The sequence below is a fragment of the Dendropsophus ebraccatus genome, chromosome 14 (genome assembly GCF_027789765.1).
Source record: "Dendropsophus ebraccatus isolate aDenEbr1 chromosome 14, aDenEbr1.pat, whole genome shotgun sequence".
In the NCBI taxonomy this organism is placed as follows: Eukaryota; Metazoa; Chordata; class Amphibia; order Anura; family Hylidae; genus Dendropsophus; species Dendropsophus ebraccatus.
The window spans coordinates 53381691-53400380 of NC_091467.1; the positions used below are offsets into that span (position 1 = coordinate 53381691).

Here is an 18690-nt window from a genome sequence, read left to right on the forward strand (position 1 = left end):
TATGATCCCCCCTTCACTATATTGTGCTTATAATTTACACAACCCTCTTTCACTACTATGGTATTTGCACATAATATACATGTCCCCACCGCTACTGTGGTATCTGGCTATAATATACATGACCTCCTGCATTACTGTGGTATCTGGCTATAATATACATGACCCTCCTCAGTATATGATATCTGCTGCCTATCATTTTCATTTGTAATATGTATATTATTTCATACTATATCTTTTGTTGCGAATGTACCATCACAGGTACTGAAATATACCTTTTTTTGCAGTATCTGCTCGGTGCTGGCATAGGAATACCAATGTCGGGGTCCTTTTTCAAAATGCTGCCTAGTTTTTAAATCATCTGGAGTCAGAAAGTTTTACAGTACTTATCAGCTGGTGCATGTCCTGCCGGAAGTTTCTTTCTGGCCTGACACAGTGCTCTCTGCTGCCACCTCTGTGAAGGAACTGTCTGTGTTAGAAACCCTCTACTGCTTTGGACAGTTTACGGACAGAGGTGACAGCAGAGAGCACAATGTCAGAATGGAAAGAATACACCAGTTCCAGTGGGACAGGACTATATATATTTAAATAGAAGTCATTTACGAATCTGTATAACTTTCTGACACCAGTTGATCTATAAAAAATTTTTCCTCACCGGAATAAACCTTTAAAGCTGACAGGGTGGGACTAAAGCTTCATCTCAGACAGGACATTTGGCTCATTGGTTGAGATGACTATGACCAGATGAAGGACACCTGGACGACCAGCAACAAGATGGGCAGAGACAATGCTAGAGATCAAGAACTTACCAATGAGAAGCCTGGAAACCCCCAAAGAAAACAAGATCCTATGGTGAAATATTGTTCACTTAATCTTGGATAATATTACTAACAAATAAAAGAATAATAAAAACAGAAATATTAAAGAAGAAAATGAGAAAAATATAATAAAAAGTAATACCAATTAAAAATAAAATAATGCAAAATACAACCCTAATAATAATAATAATCATTAAAAGTGATGACAAATAAAACCAAGATAAAATAAAAAACAGTATAAACAATTTAAAGACATATAGCCGGAAATTATTTTATTCCCACTGTCTCTTCTATTATCTGGTCATTAAAGGGTTACATCATTGCTGTGACCCAAAGAGTCGCCATTTACAGCGAATTCTCTCTTCACTGCCTTGACTGGATTGAGATTCAGTCTTTAACCCTTTACTGCACAGATGACCCAGTTAAAGAGATTTTTTCCCCCTGCTTTCTAGTTGTGGCTTCTTACTGATTGGAGGATGATGGGACCTTCATGGTCAGGATGAGCGAAGAGGATTATCTATGTCTCCCACATTAAACCCAAAACACGTTCTGCTCAAGCAGCGATTCCCTTCTGGGGGTATAGAACCACTTTTCCTCTCATCAAGACGCCACGCACGACCTTCACGGAAGACCCCAACATTGTAGAAAAACTGCACCTTACCGCGCCGCTAAACGTTCCGAGTGTGTCCGACTAATGTCATAGAAAAGATGAAAGAGAAAAAAATTTGGAAATTCTTCAGTCAAGACTCCAACTTTGTGCACCCTTTTTTCATAGTTATACTACTTACATCATAAAATAATTAATAAACTATTAGATTATTATTACTATTATTATTATTATTATTATTATATTCTTAATATTTCAATGAATGAATATGTTTTATTTATTCTATTTTTTAATATTTTATTTTATTAATATTCTTATTTTTTGTATGCTATGTCATATGTGCTCTAATTTACTGGTAATAACTTTCTTTGTTTATTTATATTCATAATGATATATATTTCTCTTTGCCTTAGTAGGAATATGCAGGCTGTAAAGCCACATCTTATAATATGAACTGTGGCAGTATTTATTTTATAGCATTTCATATGATTTTTTAAAATGTTATTAATATATTTGCTTCCTTTGTTTTAGGATTTAGTTGTGATTTCAGTTTCCTCCATTCATAGGGTCTGCATCAAAGCAGTAGTACATAATGAAATAATAATTTAAAAAAGTAATATTACAATGAACATAAATATGAACATTATTAATATAATAATAATAATAATAATAATCTCAATTATTTTATTAAGTAATGATTGGTTCCCATGTATCCATTTTATAAAAATAAATAAATGTGGCACTCTATTTATAGAATTATTGCTCCATGTCTAGGCTAGATATAGCTAGAAGCAATGTGATATATGTAAAATTCCTTGTATTGACAATTTATGTGAGACCGGTCACACAGTCATCCTTTAGGACCATGCAAGAATTCTATATTTCTCGGGGAGGCCACCATATTTGGTGCTACCACAATGGTAACTTATGGTACAAATGACTATTAACCCAATATGTGTGTGTTTTGTTAATTATTGTAGCCACTGACTTGCATATATTAGCCAAGATGAAGCTAAAACGATTGGCGTGCTTGGTTTTGCGAACCAGGTGGCAGCACTTCATGGCAGGTGTCAGGGCAGAGAATGGCCCTCATCTCATGTAGATTGTGCCATAAGACTAATTATACACACAATGGCAGAATGTGGCTGCCAGTTCTCAAGGAACATAATATGAACATCTTCCTTTTCTTAAACATCCTTCACCCCCGGCCTTTTTTTTTTTGATGGACCTCCACCCCTCCTCCCTCCCATCCCCCCCACTTCTGGCTTCATTGACCTTTCTACTGACCTCGGAGAAACTATGTCCCCATAGTCATTTTGGATGCAAATCACCCTATTCTCCTCATCGATAATATTATTTTATCCAATATTCCAGCCTCAGGATTGTCCAATTCTTGCCTGTATCTCCAGATACCCTCACCCCCTACTGGGTGATGTATGGAGACCACACTACATGCCGATAACACACATATCAATACAACTGTGAGGGAGATTCATATGGGAAGATAAGTAATAAGTAATGATGTAAGGATAGAATATATATATATATATATATATATATATATACACACACATGTAAACATACATATATATATATATATATATATATATATATATACACACATGTAAACATACATATACACTTTTTTTTACACAGCTCTGCATGCTTAAACAGGCATGTGAATACACATGTTCACACAAATAGATACATAGATGTATATGTGAACATATGCACAAGTATACTCATATATACATGCACACATATATACATATACACACACTTAAGAACATTCATGTGCACACATCCTCCCACATATACATAGTTCAGCACATATATACACATTACAGAGAGTGCCACCATTTTGCTGTGATTTGAGAGGCACTGGGTTGTTGGAAACCCTAAGCGTGGTCCCTGATCTATCTCTGTGAGTAGTGACACATTTAAACCAGAGCTGTTCTCTATTTGCTGGAATGTCTCCTGAGTGTTCAGCAAGATTAAAAGAAAAAAAAAATCTATATACATCAACTATACACACCGCCACATACACCCCCACATTTACCCTCATACATTCTACCCACACCATTCGCATTACACTGAGCACTTCATGTCGTTCGCTCTGGCCAGACCCCATCACTGTAGGGGATGACATAGAGGCGCACAGCTGCTCACCATAGCCCATTATTTCTCCTCACAGATTTTCTTGTATCTAATACATTGTACTTACCCCAATTCACCCTCCTTATAGTAATAAACCTCATCTTTTATTGTGCAAACTATGTCTGGTTCCTTGTCCATCCTGACCTTAACCTGCGCCCCCAGCTCTGAGCTCATGTGACTTTGGAAATAAATCATTACAACCTGGGATTTACCCATCTCTCCTATTAGGTGATTCACAGCTGAGGTTTGCCTCATAATAAGTCTGATACCCCTACACCCACCCACCCCCTGACACTTGGGGTCAATCCACACCTGAAGCCGGGTTACCACAACTGGCCGCCCCCCATAACCCAATATCCCCTGAGTCAGGTCAGACACAGATATTTTTACATTAATGTAGAAAAAAATATATATATAAAAAAATAACGTAAAAGAATATCGAACAATAATTGCATCCCTAATATATCTGTATATAAAAAAAGAAACATTAAATAAATATAACCAAGAAAGGAATAATAAAAAATAGAAAAGAAATGAATGTTATAAAATAGTTAAAAAAAAAATACATTGGGAAAAATACTTACAATTTGCAGTGTTGAGAATGTTATAAATAGTAACAAAATGCTAAGAATAAAAATTTTAAAATTAGAGTTTAAGTAAAAACAAATATAAACAATAAAATAATCAACATCAATCAAATTATAAAATAGTAAAATGAAACATGTAAATATAAAGTAAGAAAAAGAAACCAAATAATAAAAATTTTGAAAAAAATCTTTAAACAAAACCAAAAATAGTAGTAGGTAAATATATGAAATAAAAAATGCAAAAATGAAATTATAAATATAGAGTAAATGAAAAAAAGAATTGGAACAATAATATAAACAGTTCAAATATAAATAATTAAGCATACAATAACATAAAATTTATAAATAAAATGAACATACAATACTGCAATAGGCAGAAGCCTTTACTAGTACTAGGTTGCCTTATACTATGGCTGTTATATGATATCATGGTCTTGTGTACAGGCCTACACATCCTTTGCAGCATTCTGCCCCCTCTGTGCACCAGCGTGAGACCTGAGAAATAAAAGATTAAAAAAAATATGCAGTTGCATTGCAGTCTTGTCAGCCTGACATAACACACAAAGAACAGGCAGTATATCAGACGATCAAGTGCGACATCATCCCTGCCAAGGGCCAAAGTGCTGCATTCACGAGATTATTTATCATGTTATCAAATTACTGTTGTTACCATTTTAACAAAAATGAATTAGATTTTTTTTTCTATTTACCATAAAAATGTATTAATAAATATATCGATGTAATTGACAATGAATGCTTAATCTTATTTATTGCAATCATTTATTTCTTGATTTTTAAGTATATTTTTAAATAGTTTTTGTTAAAATGCTAACATATACATTTACAATTTATTCTTGTGAGTAATTATATCACAATAGTAATTCATATTTTATTCCTAGCTTTTAAGAGTTGTGGCTCCTGGGGGGTGGGGCATTAATTTTACTCTGATAATCTTTAAATGCCTGAATCATGAAGCTACTGCTTCTGTGTGTCAGGGCATCTCAATAGTTTTAGGTTTCTAACAGCTTGAGAGCCACAGGATAGAGACTCCTGTAGAACCATTACTTTGTCATCTCAATAAGTCCTTGAAGACCCTGCTCACCCAGATAACAGAGCTCTTTAATTTATAGGGTCCCATGCAATAGCTTTTTCACTTATAAGGTCCCCTGAAATAGCCCGTTAACTCATTAACTCATGGGCCCCCTCTAGTAGTGCTTTTAAGTGTCACTGTCAATATAACTTTCAAAAATCTAAATCAACTGTAGATGTGAAATTAAGTTTGCAATTTACATGCATTATTATTATTATTTATCAGGACAACAGAGGACTTCCTATGTCTATACTCATTGGGAAAAAAAACAGACTGAACACAGGAAGTCCCGGTCATCTGCGCACACAGAGAAGGTAGTCATGTGATTGACGGACACATTGAGCCGTGACACTATGTACTGGCCAGGACTTCATAAGTTTAGTCTCTTTTTTTTAACCAGCACAAGACTAAAAAGCTGCCTTCAGGAGACTGGACCTGGATACAAGTAAGTATAGCTGTTATAAAGCCGCCTTCAGGAGACTGGACCTGGATACAAGTAAGTATAGCTGTTATATAGCCGCCTTCAGGAGACTGGACCTGGAAACAAGTAAGTATAACTGTTATATAGCTACCTTCAGGAGTCTGGACCTGGATTTCAGATAAGTATATCTTTGTTTTAAATTGTGATTACTTAAGTTTAGTCTCTTTTTTTTAACCAGCATAAGACTAAAAAGCTGCCTTCAGAGACTGAACCTGTATACAAGTAAGTATAACTGTTACATAGCTGCCTTCAGAAGTGGATTTCAGATAAGTATAGCTTTGTTTTAAATTGTGATTACTTAAATAAATTTTTTTTATGGTTGATTTAGGTTTTAAAAGTTATAAACACAGTGACAATTTATCTTATCGAGGCCCCTAGAATATACATTTACTAAGGGGGAGATTTTATGACGCTGTCTTAAGTAAGTAAGATTCTTTTTGTTTCCCATAGCAACCAATCACAGCTCAGCTTTTATTTCTCACATTGCTCTGCTAAAATGAAAACTGAGCTGTGATTGGTTGCGGTAAGCATCAAAGGAAATCTTATTATAACAGCACAATAAATATCCGATGGGCAGCACGGGGGGGGGGGGGGGGGTGCCATGTCCTGAAGCTTTCATTAAATTCATTGTGTCACTTCTTTTCTGCATGGTTCTCTGCCTACTATTGAAGTCAATGGAAACAGGTTTTCTGATTTTGAGACAGCATGGTTTTGCAATGGAATTCAGTGCTGTTTACAAGGGCAAAACCATGCGGCTATTAGCAATGTAATTATGGAATATCTTTTTTATCAATGTGGCCCCTACAATCTGTGGGGACCACTGCTATATACAGTTATGGAACTCCTGGAATAGCTCTCTAATCTATGGGACCCCTTCAACCTATGGGGCTTTGATCACTTAATATTATTAAGATGATTATTTCCTATACGGTGATGCCAGGACAGTTTTTTAGCAAAAAACAAAAAAAATTTAGCTTGTGGATGTAATGTCTTTGGATGACTAAATCCAGGCTGCACTTTTGGCAATGTCCAGAATTTCACTGCGGTGTCTCAGTCCTCTCTATGTATATTGCTATAGAGAGAACGTTCAAGGGATGCTGCTACTGTATCTGGGTCACTGTCTCTCTAGGGGAGGTGGTGGTCGATGGAGGGGGGGTGTGCGCACATTTTGTAACAGTCATCCCTGCCTATCCCAGTGGCGAAGTTCTCCCAGCTCTCAGTATTTTTCCACATTCCTGCATTATTCCGGATACATACTTGGCACATTAGATTTTTCTCTCCATCACATTATTTTTTCCCCGTCTTCGTTGGCCTGAAAACGAACATAGAAGAGGATTATTACCATAGAGATGAGTTTAATGAAATCAGCGGTTAGTAGAAATTAGCCAGAGGAAATGTAACGAGTTGGGAATTAATTAGAAACATGATGATAATAAGTTTGCCTTCTAATTCCCCTGCAGCGCTAGTTCTCCCCATGGACCCCGCACATGCGCAGACCCCCAACACCTGATCTGGTCAGGTTAAGGGGGGGGGGAAGCAGTCGGGGGTGGTTGCTCATTTCTCTATTGTTATTAATTGAGAAAGCATATTATGAGGTTTTACTTCCCCTTCAAGATACTCCTATATATGGGTATAGTACTTAATTGCAGAATCGTGAAAAATCGTTGTTTGTGTATTAGGGTAGAAACACACACCGGATCCACAGCGGATTTCATGCTGCAAATTCGCAGCAAAATCAGCTGCGGATCCCTTGCCAGTCATTTTCAATTAAAATACATACTGGCAGCGGGATTAACATTTTGTAATTGACAGCACCCTTAACTCCCCCTGCCAGCCAGATCATACTGTACCTGCTTCTAGGGGTTCGTGGCTGGACGTCCCATTCAGCCAATCAAGCAAGTCGGAGCGCGGAGCAGGTAATATATTTACAGGCCGGCGGGGGTTAAAGGGGTACTACGGCGCTGATAAAAATAAAAAAACAACAACAATCAATCAATCAATCATAAACATAGTTTTTACATTTACCATCCCTCCTGAGTCTGTCTTCGTTTGAATTTCCTGCTGTTTGCAGATTTCTGAAGCTCCAGTTGGTGTCTTCATTTTTTCTTAGGCTCCTGGTTTGGGCTTTCCCATGATGCACTTTGTCTCCTGTGATGTCTAACTGACTCTATAAAACTGTTAGACGGCTTACATCTTGCTCAGCCAATCAGAGCTAAGCAACCTGAGTCATCTGACAAAGGGAAGCCGGCCTAACATGGCTTGGACCTGCCTCCCTCCTGATGATGTCATTGTCACAAAATGGCTGCCACAGAAAAGCCTGGGGTCAACAGTCATTTGGTAAGAATGAGTCTACTTCAATTCCTGGTGGGGGATTGAGGGGGGAAAGATAGGGAAGGGGGGCAGATAGGTGATTGAAGCATATTACAAAGGTATATAACTTTGTAATGTGTTTCAATTACTGGGAAAAAGTTTTTCGCTGGAGTACCCCTTTAAACGTGACTCTTTTAGCTACCCCAGCCCCCCCCCCTCCCCTGTTCTCATTCAGTTCTTTCTGATCCCCGATCCTCTGAGCTGTGATTTTTAAAGAAAGCAGAAGAGGCCAGCAGTGGGGGACAAAATGAAGCCAAAGAAGAGCTGCTACTGTAGATATGCCATTAACTAGACACTATGCAAGGCATATATGGGCATCATGACTAGCATGATTATATGAGCACTACAGAGGGTGCCATTATGCACACACTATGCAGGATATACATGGGTATGTCGATTGACACTATTGTAGAGAGCATCATATGGATGGGACATTGTATTTTTGTGAGCAGCAGGATTATTGGGTGTACTCATTTATGAATCCATACCATTCATGATTTCCTCAATGGTGGCATCAGAAGGCCTCGCCAGCAGATACACAGAGGGCGAGACAGATTAGAAGGTGGAGGAGAAGACTTAATCTTCCGGCTTTGCTATGTGAAATCAGCTTTACTGGTTTTCTGTGGTTTCCATAGTAACTCGAAGAGTGGATTCGCGCGATGGGAAGATATGATTGAAGTAAACCCTTTCGCTCCCCCCTTTGTACCACCTTCACATGTTGAGGCGAGAAAATTTCTATAGATTCATCTATCTTTAGAACAATTTAGGGCTTCATTCTGGTTTACTTATAGGGTTAAAGTTTAGTGAGGTTCATAATGATAAATTATCAGTGATCCTTAGGCTGCTAAGAAATAGAAACCTAACTTGCCCAACAAGTGGTAGATACAGAGGTGGACCCTAAAAGAAGACCATTGGGTCCTAATGACCCTTAGCTTTCTTTGGTTTTATGATGGCTACATATTTACATATCTCAGTACCCTTTATGATCATGGTGGCTCTTTGGTTCTCCTTTGGCTTTCACCTAAAGGAGTGGTTACATAATGCAGATTATAGGGACTATACCCTTGTAAATCATGGCGTAGTAGGTGCTGAATATGTCACTGTACTTGCCATGGGGTGGCAAAAGGGGACACCACTCCTAAATGATTGGCAGGAAAGACATAAACATATTTATAAAATGCAGGCCTAGAGAAAAAGGAGTGGCTGCACCTCACACCCATGGCTTGTACCAATGCCTCTCGGCTATATTTAAACACTAGGGATGGTCCGAACCGAGTTCGGTTCGGGTTCTTACGAACCCTAACCCTCGGTAATGATTCCCGCTGTCTGCCCGCTCCGTGGAGCGGGCGGATCCAGCAGGAGGACCGCCTGGAAAACTGGGATACAGCCATAGCCATAGGCTTTATCCCAGTTTTCCAGGCGTTTCTCCCGCTGGATCCGTCCGCTCCACGGAGCGGGCAGACAGCGGGAATCTGCTGCCGAGCGTTCGGGTTCATTCGAACCCGAACCTCGGCAGGTTCGGACCATCCCTATTAAAAACCAATGCCAGACTGTTGGTATATAATTTGATCAAACCATTTTGCCTCATGTACCGCGTGCAGGTCTTCTGGCACACATGAGTCCCTACACTAAAACAACACTGTGCCGGTCAGCAACCCTGTTGCAAAACAAGAGCCAACATGTTACCAAACCCCATGCCCCTCCCAACACCCCGCAGGCGCCGCCGGCGGAGAAGGCAGTCACCGAGCAACACAAGTGGGAACAAGGTGTTACTACTCACCAATGCACCAGCAGGTAGAATAGGAAAAAGAGGAGGCACTTACCATATGCGCACAAGTGCTTCTTGCTGATTGGGTTCACATGGGTCTTACAATGGAGGAGTGCTAGCCACTCAGAAAGGGGAGAACATTTAAAGTACAGACCTAGAGAAAAAGGTAATTTGATCAAACCATATTGCCTCATGTACCGCGTGCAGGCCCTCTGGCACACATGAATCCCTACACTAAAATATCACTGTGCCAGTCAGCAACCACCAACCCTGCCTAGCAAACAGGGAGGGGGAGCCACAGAATGGCCCTGCAAACCCACTGTCACAGGATCAAACCCCATGCCCCCCCCTCCAATACCCCACAGGCGTTGCCGGCGGACAAGCCATGGGTGTGAGGTGTAGCCACTCCTTTTTTCTAGGTCTGTATATTAAAAAATGAAGCACAAGATAAATTGTTCACATCACAAACCACACCACTCCTTTTTATTCTAGGATAGAAGGAGCACTCCTCCTTTCCTTGTCATTTTAGGAGAGAAGCATTTGTACTTTACTTCTCTTTAAAAAATCTCAAGTCTTCCAGTAAATATCAGCTGCTGTATGTCCTGCAGGAAGTGGTGTATTCTTTCCAGTCTGTTATGGTGCTCTCTGCTGCAACTGCCCAGAACAGGAGAGTTTTTATGGGCATTTGCTACTGCTTGGGACAGTTGGACAGTTCCTGTCATGGACAGAGGTGGCATCAGTGAGCACTTTGTCAGACTGAAAAGAAAACACTGCTTCCTGCAAGCCATACAACAGCTGATAAGTACTCAAGATTTTTGAATAGAAGTTACAAATTAATAATTTGTATTTTTGATTTGGATAAATTACAAATCATTACAACTTTCTGACACCAGTTGATTTTTTTAAACCCCTTTAACTCCTCCCATAAGGAAGTAACATTGATCCCTTTTGCAGCAAAGAGGCATGCCCCTAAAGACATAAAAGTTGTTTGATTATTGACCTGTAAGGAAGCTGTGAAGATATGGTTATGTCCTTCAATGAGAAAGCAATATTTATTCTTTTTGCAGTCATAGGGTGTGACGCTAATTGCAATCAAGATATTGAATCATAGATATGATTGACTTCTTTTATGAGGAAACAGGGAGGGTTGACTCCTCCAAAATGGTAGCAATATTGATTCCTTTTTTCAACCATAGGACGTACCCCTAAATGGACACAAGTTATTAAGTTAGGGCCAGTTCACACTGAGCAAAAATGGCAGAATTCGGTAGCAGCAGTGTGTGAATGAGAGGGTTCCCTCCCATTTAGACACTGCAGGACACTGAGCACGACAGGATTCCGCAGCGGAGAGCTCCACCACAGAATTCCGCCGTTTTTGCTCAGTGTGAACTGGCCCTTATAGTGATGATTGACTATTCTCTTGAGAAAGTAATGAAGAGATGTTGCCTTCTACTATGAGAAAGCTACATTGATCTTTTTTTTTTGCAGCTAGAAGCTATTGAGTAATGTAGAGCGTTGACTCCTCCCATGATGACGTAGTGAAGAGTCTGTTAACATCTCCCAAAAGGAAGCCATGTTGATCCCTTCTTCAGACATAGACCAAACATACAAGCCATTGAGTCATAGATTGAAACCTCCTTGTGTTCCATTCATCATGTGCCATTTAGAGTAATGCAGACATTAGGGTCCTGGTACAGTGAAAGTGGAAGCAACAGATCACCACTCCAGATGGGATCCACCTGTGCTTAAACTTCCCATGTGGTGTGAGTGACCTGAGGTAAGAATCAAGAAGTAGGTTCAGCAACAAGGTGTTCTCCAATGCAAACGGATTTTACTACATAAAACATCGATCTCGATACCATGATAAAGGGTTAAAGGAGAAGTCCAGCTAAATTTTTTATTAAAGTATTGTATTGTCCCCCAAAAGTTATACAAATCACCAATATACACTTATTATAGGAAGTGCTTATAAAGTGTTTTTTCCCCTGCACTTACTAGTGCATCAAGGCTTCTCTTCCTGGATAACATGGTGATGTCACGTCCCGACTCCCAGAGCTGTGCGGGTTGTGGCTGCTGGAGAGGATGATGGCAGAGGGATGCTCAGTGTCCCTCCCCCTCCAGTGCCCTGTATCCCTCAGTGTCCCCCTGCCATCATCGTCTTCAGCAGCCACAGCCCGCACAGCTCTGGGAGTTGGGACGTGACATCACCATTTTATCCAGGAAGTGAAGCCTTGATGCAGTAGTAATTGCAGGGAAAAAAGTACTTTATGTGCATTTCCCGTAACAAGTGTATATTGGTGATTTGTATAACTTTTGGGGGGCAATACAATATTTTAATAAAAATTTTCACTGGACTTCTCCTTTAAGTGTACCTGAAAGTGATGGTTGAGACATATGGGTCATATTTTTAGTTAATAAAAGATGTTTGGTTTGGAGAGCACCTTGTTGCTGAACCTACTTCTTGGAGTTGTAAGGGTATGTCCACACTATGGAATTCCTGCTTCGCTCTCCGCCTGTCCCACAGACTCTATTCTATGGTCAGACACATTCCACTGTCCACCCAAAGAACGAACAGGCTGATTCTATGGGCAGATGGCGGAATCCGCCTGACCATAGAATGGAGTCTACAGGACCAACGGAACTTCAAATGGGAGCGCGGGGGGATTTGGGTGATGGGGGCGAGCGTGATTTCCGTAGTGTGCACATACCCTGACTTCTACTTCATATATGGCACTCAATATTTTGATAACGGAAGATTGATTTGCAAAAATGTATCAGATACAAAAATACTGTAGAATTATTTTGGAAGGAAAGGGAATGATTGGCTGTGGAATATTTCGCTTTAGCACTGCATTACATCTATGTGTTTTGTTCCAGTGTAGTATCTCGGTCCTACCATCTATTGTATTACATTTTGAGTGCATCATTGGGAGCTTACATGGTGTTATCGATGACTATGACGTTCAAAGATTTCACCATGACACCTCTCTAGAGGCAACTTTACCAGTTTTTTTCTCCTTGCTGCTGTACCCTAATGTAATATCATCAGCCGAAAGGAAACCCCCAACCAAATCTTCTGGACAAAGAGGTAATAACTCCGGCCAAGCTGTGTTAGTAATATTTGCGTGTCCTCACACGAGGCTTCCGACAGGATTAATGGGAAATGTAATTAAGAAATGGTAATGAGACTCTTGCACGCTCAGCGGGATGCCCATCAGTCTGATAGGAGGTAGACGGGGGGCCACAGATTCGCTTTCCTTTTATGTCCCTGTAACAGGCTCCAAAATCAGACTCATCCCAGTTCCATGCTTGGAATCCCAGGGGACGTGTGACAGCCAGCACCTGCCTTCACCTCCTGCACTATCGTTATACCCATCATCTATGGTGGGGGGCGAAGAAGGGGGGTGCTGCAAATTCCATCGCCTGGGCGAATATTTCTATATTTTAACCAGCAAGTCTCAAAGAGCGAGCGCAAATAAAGAATATTTGTCACCTAAGGTGTGATGTTACTTGTGTAAGCGGCTTTGATGATGACACGCGCCCCGTGTGTGACAGTGATACATGGCATATCTGTGGAGGCACAGCGGTCTCTTCTTCTGAGGCTTCATTCAGGAGATCTTTGTGTTTAGGAGCTGAACACAGTAACGCTGCGTGAAAGGCTTAAAAGCAAGAGAGAAATACAGGGAAGATACAAAGGAAAGCAATCAAGGCACGTGTCATGTGTCATGTAGCAATAAAGTTTATTGAAGAGAGCATGGTGGGGATTCATAGACTGTATATACTTCGCTACATGAGGTGATGGAAATAAGGGATATATGTCAGGGATGATTTTTATTTTTAAAGTTTCACAACCCTGTACCAATGCCTGAGGTGACCACCACATAACACAGTGTCTGAAATGAAACCCTCATAGCAGTGTCAGCAAGGGTGTCCCCATAAGGTCAGGGCTACACGATGATTCCTAGTCAGATGACCAGAAACCACTGTGTTATGCTATTTGATCACTTGACTCTGCCAGACAGACAACATGGTGGTTCCTGGTTGCACGACTCCGAATCACTATGTAGGCCTAGCCTAATAGTGTTCCATCACAGAGCTTTCTGTAACACAACAAAATGGCATATTAAATGGTACGCTCATAGCAGTGGTAGCCACAGTTTCCCAAGGCCTACCATAGAGTCCCACATAAAATGACAAGCCAAAGTACTCTCTCACAGTGCCCTTCACAATACCCTAACATGGTGTCTAAAATGGTACCCCCATAGCCATGGTACCTCATTTCAGTTCTAACCATGGTGTCCTCATAAAGAAGCCCACCATGTTGTTCTATTACAGAGCCTTCTACAATACCCCAAGATAGCATCTGAAATGGTACTCTTATAGAGTATCCATGGATCTCTCAGTGCTAGCCATAGTCAGTAACAGTTCCTGACATAGTGTTCCCATAACAGTGCCCTCAACAATCCTCCAACATGGTGTCTGAAATGGTACATACAAAGCAGTGTTCGCCCCAGTGCCCCCAGTGCTTGTCAAGGAGGAATAAAAAGGACCCTCATAACAGCAAAAGCCACAGTACTTTATAGCAATTCTTACCATAGTGTTCCCAGAAGAGAACCAGATAGAAGCCCTCATTGGAGTGTCAGTCAGTGGGCTATCCATAGTGTTATCATAACAGAGTTTGCCATGGCACTCCAGTGACCCCACAAATGAGCCATCCACTTTGCCACCTGTGCTTTATGACATGTCTGAAATGGTGACTCCATAACAGAACTTTCCTTTATATCCCATGTCAATGCTCACCATAGCAGAGAGAAACAGGCCTTGATAGTTCCTCCATAGCAATATACAAAGTGTATAGAAAAGAGAGAATGAGGGCACTCACCACTTAAACGTGCACTGTCTTTATTTCACTATATTTATTTCACTGTATTTTCACTATAGATTAAATAAAGACAGTGCATGTTTAAGTGGTGAGTGCCCTCATTCTCTTTTTCCTACACACTTCGTATATGCATTACTTTACTGAATTTTTTATGAGGATCACCTCCACACAGCATGTATATATTATATATTGTCCTGCACTTGAAAAAATAGTAATTAAATCAGGTAGTGCCGGTGAACTTTTACTCTACAATTTGTCTTCCTCCATAGCAATGCTACCTATGCTGTGCCCATAGCAGACAGCCACTATATCTTTATATTAGTGTACTCATATCACATGACGTTTTGGAACTAATGGGTAAAATAAGTTGCCTTAGGGTCACATCCATTGGCCTTCTATTTTCAAGAACAATCCAAGAGAACATCATTTTTAGAATTTCACATTTTATTTAGAGAAATGTAAAAGCTGGGGGGGGGGGGGGGGAATCTGTAAAATTAACTAATGAGTTTTTTTTCTTCTTTGTGGTGTGTAAATGAATCGGTTAAACAAATTATATCAGAACAAACCTGGCATTATTTCAGTTAAATTGCTATGAATACATTTGCTAATTGTGAGCAAGTAATCTGGGGCAGTTCTTTGTGTTCTATCAATTAACAGAGCAATTAAAAAATTAACACAAGCCCCTCCCCAGCTTGTCCTCTCCTGGAAGCAATGATGCATGCCCGCTGAAGGGAAAATTTGGCCTGGATGCTAAATCAATCTATCTTCTCTGACTCTGATGGAGGGGGCTGTGCGGAAAAAAGAATCAGCATGTCGCAGCGGTGCCAAAATCAAAACGTTCCACCCAAAGTACCAAAAAAATTACTAGACAATTTTCCCCAAAAAGAAAAAATATTTAACAGAAAAGAAAAATATTTTAACCATAAAAAATCTACCTGAAATAAAACATCCAAAAAAGTCACCAAAAGTTATTTTTGTAAATCCACATAGAAATAAAAAATATGCTTGTCTAAAATAAAAAAAAAATCTGAAAAAAAGAAAAGAAATTTCACTAGGGAGAAAAAAAAAAATCTTCCCCCAAAGTAATAGTTCCATCCCAAAAAATAAAAACCTCACTCAAAAATCTCAAAACTCAAGAATTTAAAAAATCTTAAAATAAGAAATGTCATCCTCAATAAATAAAATCTACTCAAAAATGAAAGAAAAAAATCCATATAAAGGTATGTTCTCACAACGTATTTTTAGGTGAAAAAATGTAATTTTTTTAAATAATGGCCATGATCTTCATTTACAGCTGTCATTATTAAATAACGGCCGTTATTTCACCTGAAAAGACGTTGTGGGAACATAGCCTAAAGGTTACCCCAAAAATACATTAAAAAATAAAGTTTGCCAAAATACATTTTACTTGAGAAATTTAAAAAAAAACACCTTCCTATAAATTTCACTGAGGAAAAAAAAAAATCTGAAGATAAAAATCCATCCAAATAGTCTGCCAAAACTAAAAAATTCCACTACAAAGTTAAAAAATTGAAAAAAATAAAAACTCCACCCATAGGCCATGTTCACACAACGTATATATTTTTGTAAAAGGATGGCCGTACTTTTTACAAAAATATATGTTGCTTTGCCTTCTATGGAATCCCGGCCGGAGTGTATACACATAGTATACACTGTGGTGGGGATCTCTCACGGCGCTGTAGAAAACTGACATGTCACTGACATTCACTGACAGTGAATAGCGGCCACAGAAAACTCTGTCAGTGCACACTATGGAGTAAGCAGCTTTGGCCGCACGCTCTATAGTGTGTAGTGGGGAGTTCTGATGCGGGCGCCCACGTATGTGCCCGCATCAGAACTCCGCGGCCCTAAAGATTATCCGGCCGGTAATGCAGTACCAGCCAGGATGATCTTTTCTGAGACCAGCCATATGAAGTATTTCAACTCAATCCAACCTTTCAATTACCATTTGTTTGCAAATTGCTAAAAGATTTATCTAGATTAAAAAACAAACAAACAAAAAAAAAATGTTCTTTAACATTAAATGATCTTCGTCAGTCTGCGGCCACAAAGGAGCGCTGATCAGTGAGATCAGCGCTCATTTGCAGTGCCATGTTAAGACATGATAAATTGCACCGCCATGCGAATGATCTCTGCGTCAGTTGTGCGGCCATTAACATGCATTGTTATTGGACGCACGTCCTCTGTTTACACAGGGCGATGTACAACCACTAATAATAAATCGCACAAAAGATGCGATCAGCCGGGTCACTTTTACACAGGCCAAAATGAGTGTTTCTACTAATGCTCGTTGCCAATATTTGTCTCGTAACCTAAACAGGACTACTAGGACTAAATCAAATCAAAGCTTTATTGTTACATACAAAAAACATGTTTTAAACCATACTAAACAATATATAGTATGGTTTAAAACATGTTTTTTGTATGTAACAATAAAGCTTTGATTTGATTTAATAATTTAAGAATATTGTCCAGCATCTTTTTTGGGTTGTAGGATTTAAATATTTGCCTTGTGTAAAAGTAATAACTAGTAGCACTGTCATTATATCTTTGGTTAGGTTGGCACTCAGCTTTTCCACACTCCTCATCTGCATTTTGACCTCATTAATGGTAGGCATTTTTTGGCAACCAATTTTTACCAGTAAAAAGAGAGATTTTAGTTAGGAAACCCCTTAAAGACCTAGATTATCCCCATAATTTTAAAGGGACTACAGTGGTACCTTGGATTAAGAGTGTTTTGGTTTAAGAGCTCACAGTTTTTCGAAATTGTGACTTGGTTTAAGAGCATTGCTTTGGTTTATAAGCTCCCTGTACTGGGTGGGAGCGCGAGTGGAGGAGGGGATGGTCTGCATAGCGGGGTCTACAGCCCTGTACTTTGACCCAGGAAGTCTCCCTCCCCTTCCAAATCATAGCAAATCCACTTCCGGCTGGGGCTCACATCAGGGGACAGGACTGTGGAGGTAATCTCTCCATAGCTGTAACCCCCCTCTCTCCCCGGACAGAGAGTGCTGCATGTATGTGCCCACATCTGCCCTGCTCATTTCTTCATGCTCCCTGCAGTCTCTGTCAGCCCTTATGCTTCCCATCCTCTCCATTACTGTACAGTAACTTACAATATCACATATTCTGCTGTTTCTCAATGTTTGTTTCATCTGTGTTACATGTTATTTGGAATAATAAATAATTATTTTTGGGGTGTGGAACCAATTGTCTGCATTTCTATGATTTCTTATGGGAAAATTTGCTTTGGTTTAAGAGTGGATTTGGATTACAAGCACAGCCACGGAACGAATTATGATCATAATCCAAGGCACCAGTGTATTTCTTTCCATTCCTTGAAGGACTGGATGCCATCATTACCCTCGTCCTTATATGAACCTTGAACAAACCTTGTATATGAAGATGGAAGGAGCCAGTCTGGTCTACTTCACCCTGTACACAGTTCACTGGGCCCATCTAGTAGATGTTTCTATAGTATATGGTTATAAATAACTATAAATGGCTGCACATTTTTTTGGCTGCAACTTTAGGCTACAGTAATACAAGTAAATGCAGTGTAATGATAGCCTAAGTGGTTTTGAGCACAGTGGTCTTGCTTCAGCTCTTGGTCAACCTCATTGGGGCTAGTCTAGGTACAAAAATGGTGTGTGGCTAATCCATAAATGTTAGTGCTGCCCAAAAGACTCCAAATAGAGGCTGAATAAAGTAAAAATATTTATTAAAAGTGCACAATATTTACGCGTTTCGAGGAACAGAGGTCCTCTTCATCAGAATAGCAGTGCATCTGCTATTCTGATGAAGAGGACCTCTGTTCCTCGAAACGCGTAAATATTGTGCACTTTTGATAAATATTTTTACTTTATTCAGCCTCTATTTGGAGTCTTTTGGGCAGCGCTAACATTTATGGATTAG

The 18690-nt window shown here is 39.7% G+C and overlaps 1 long non-coding RNA gene across 1 annotated transcript; it reads right to left on the reverse strand.

The window, feature by feature from the left end:
* Window positions 1–4583: 4583 nt before the first annotated feature.
* Window positions 4584–7849, reverse strand: LOC138772080 (uncharacterized). Its single transcript, XR_011359707.1, has 3 exons — window positions 7763–7849; window positions 6995–7049; window positions 4584–4661 (listed from the first exon to the last, which is right to left on the reverse strand). It is a non-coding gene; the product is annotated as an uncharacterized lncRNA (long non-coding RNA).
* Window positions 7850–18690: the final 10841 nt, after the last annotated feature.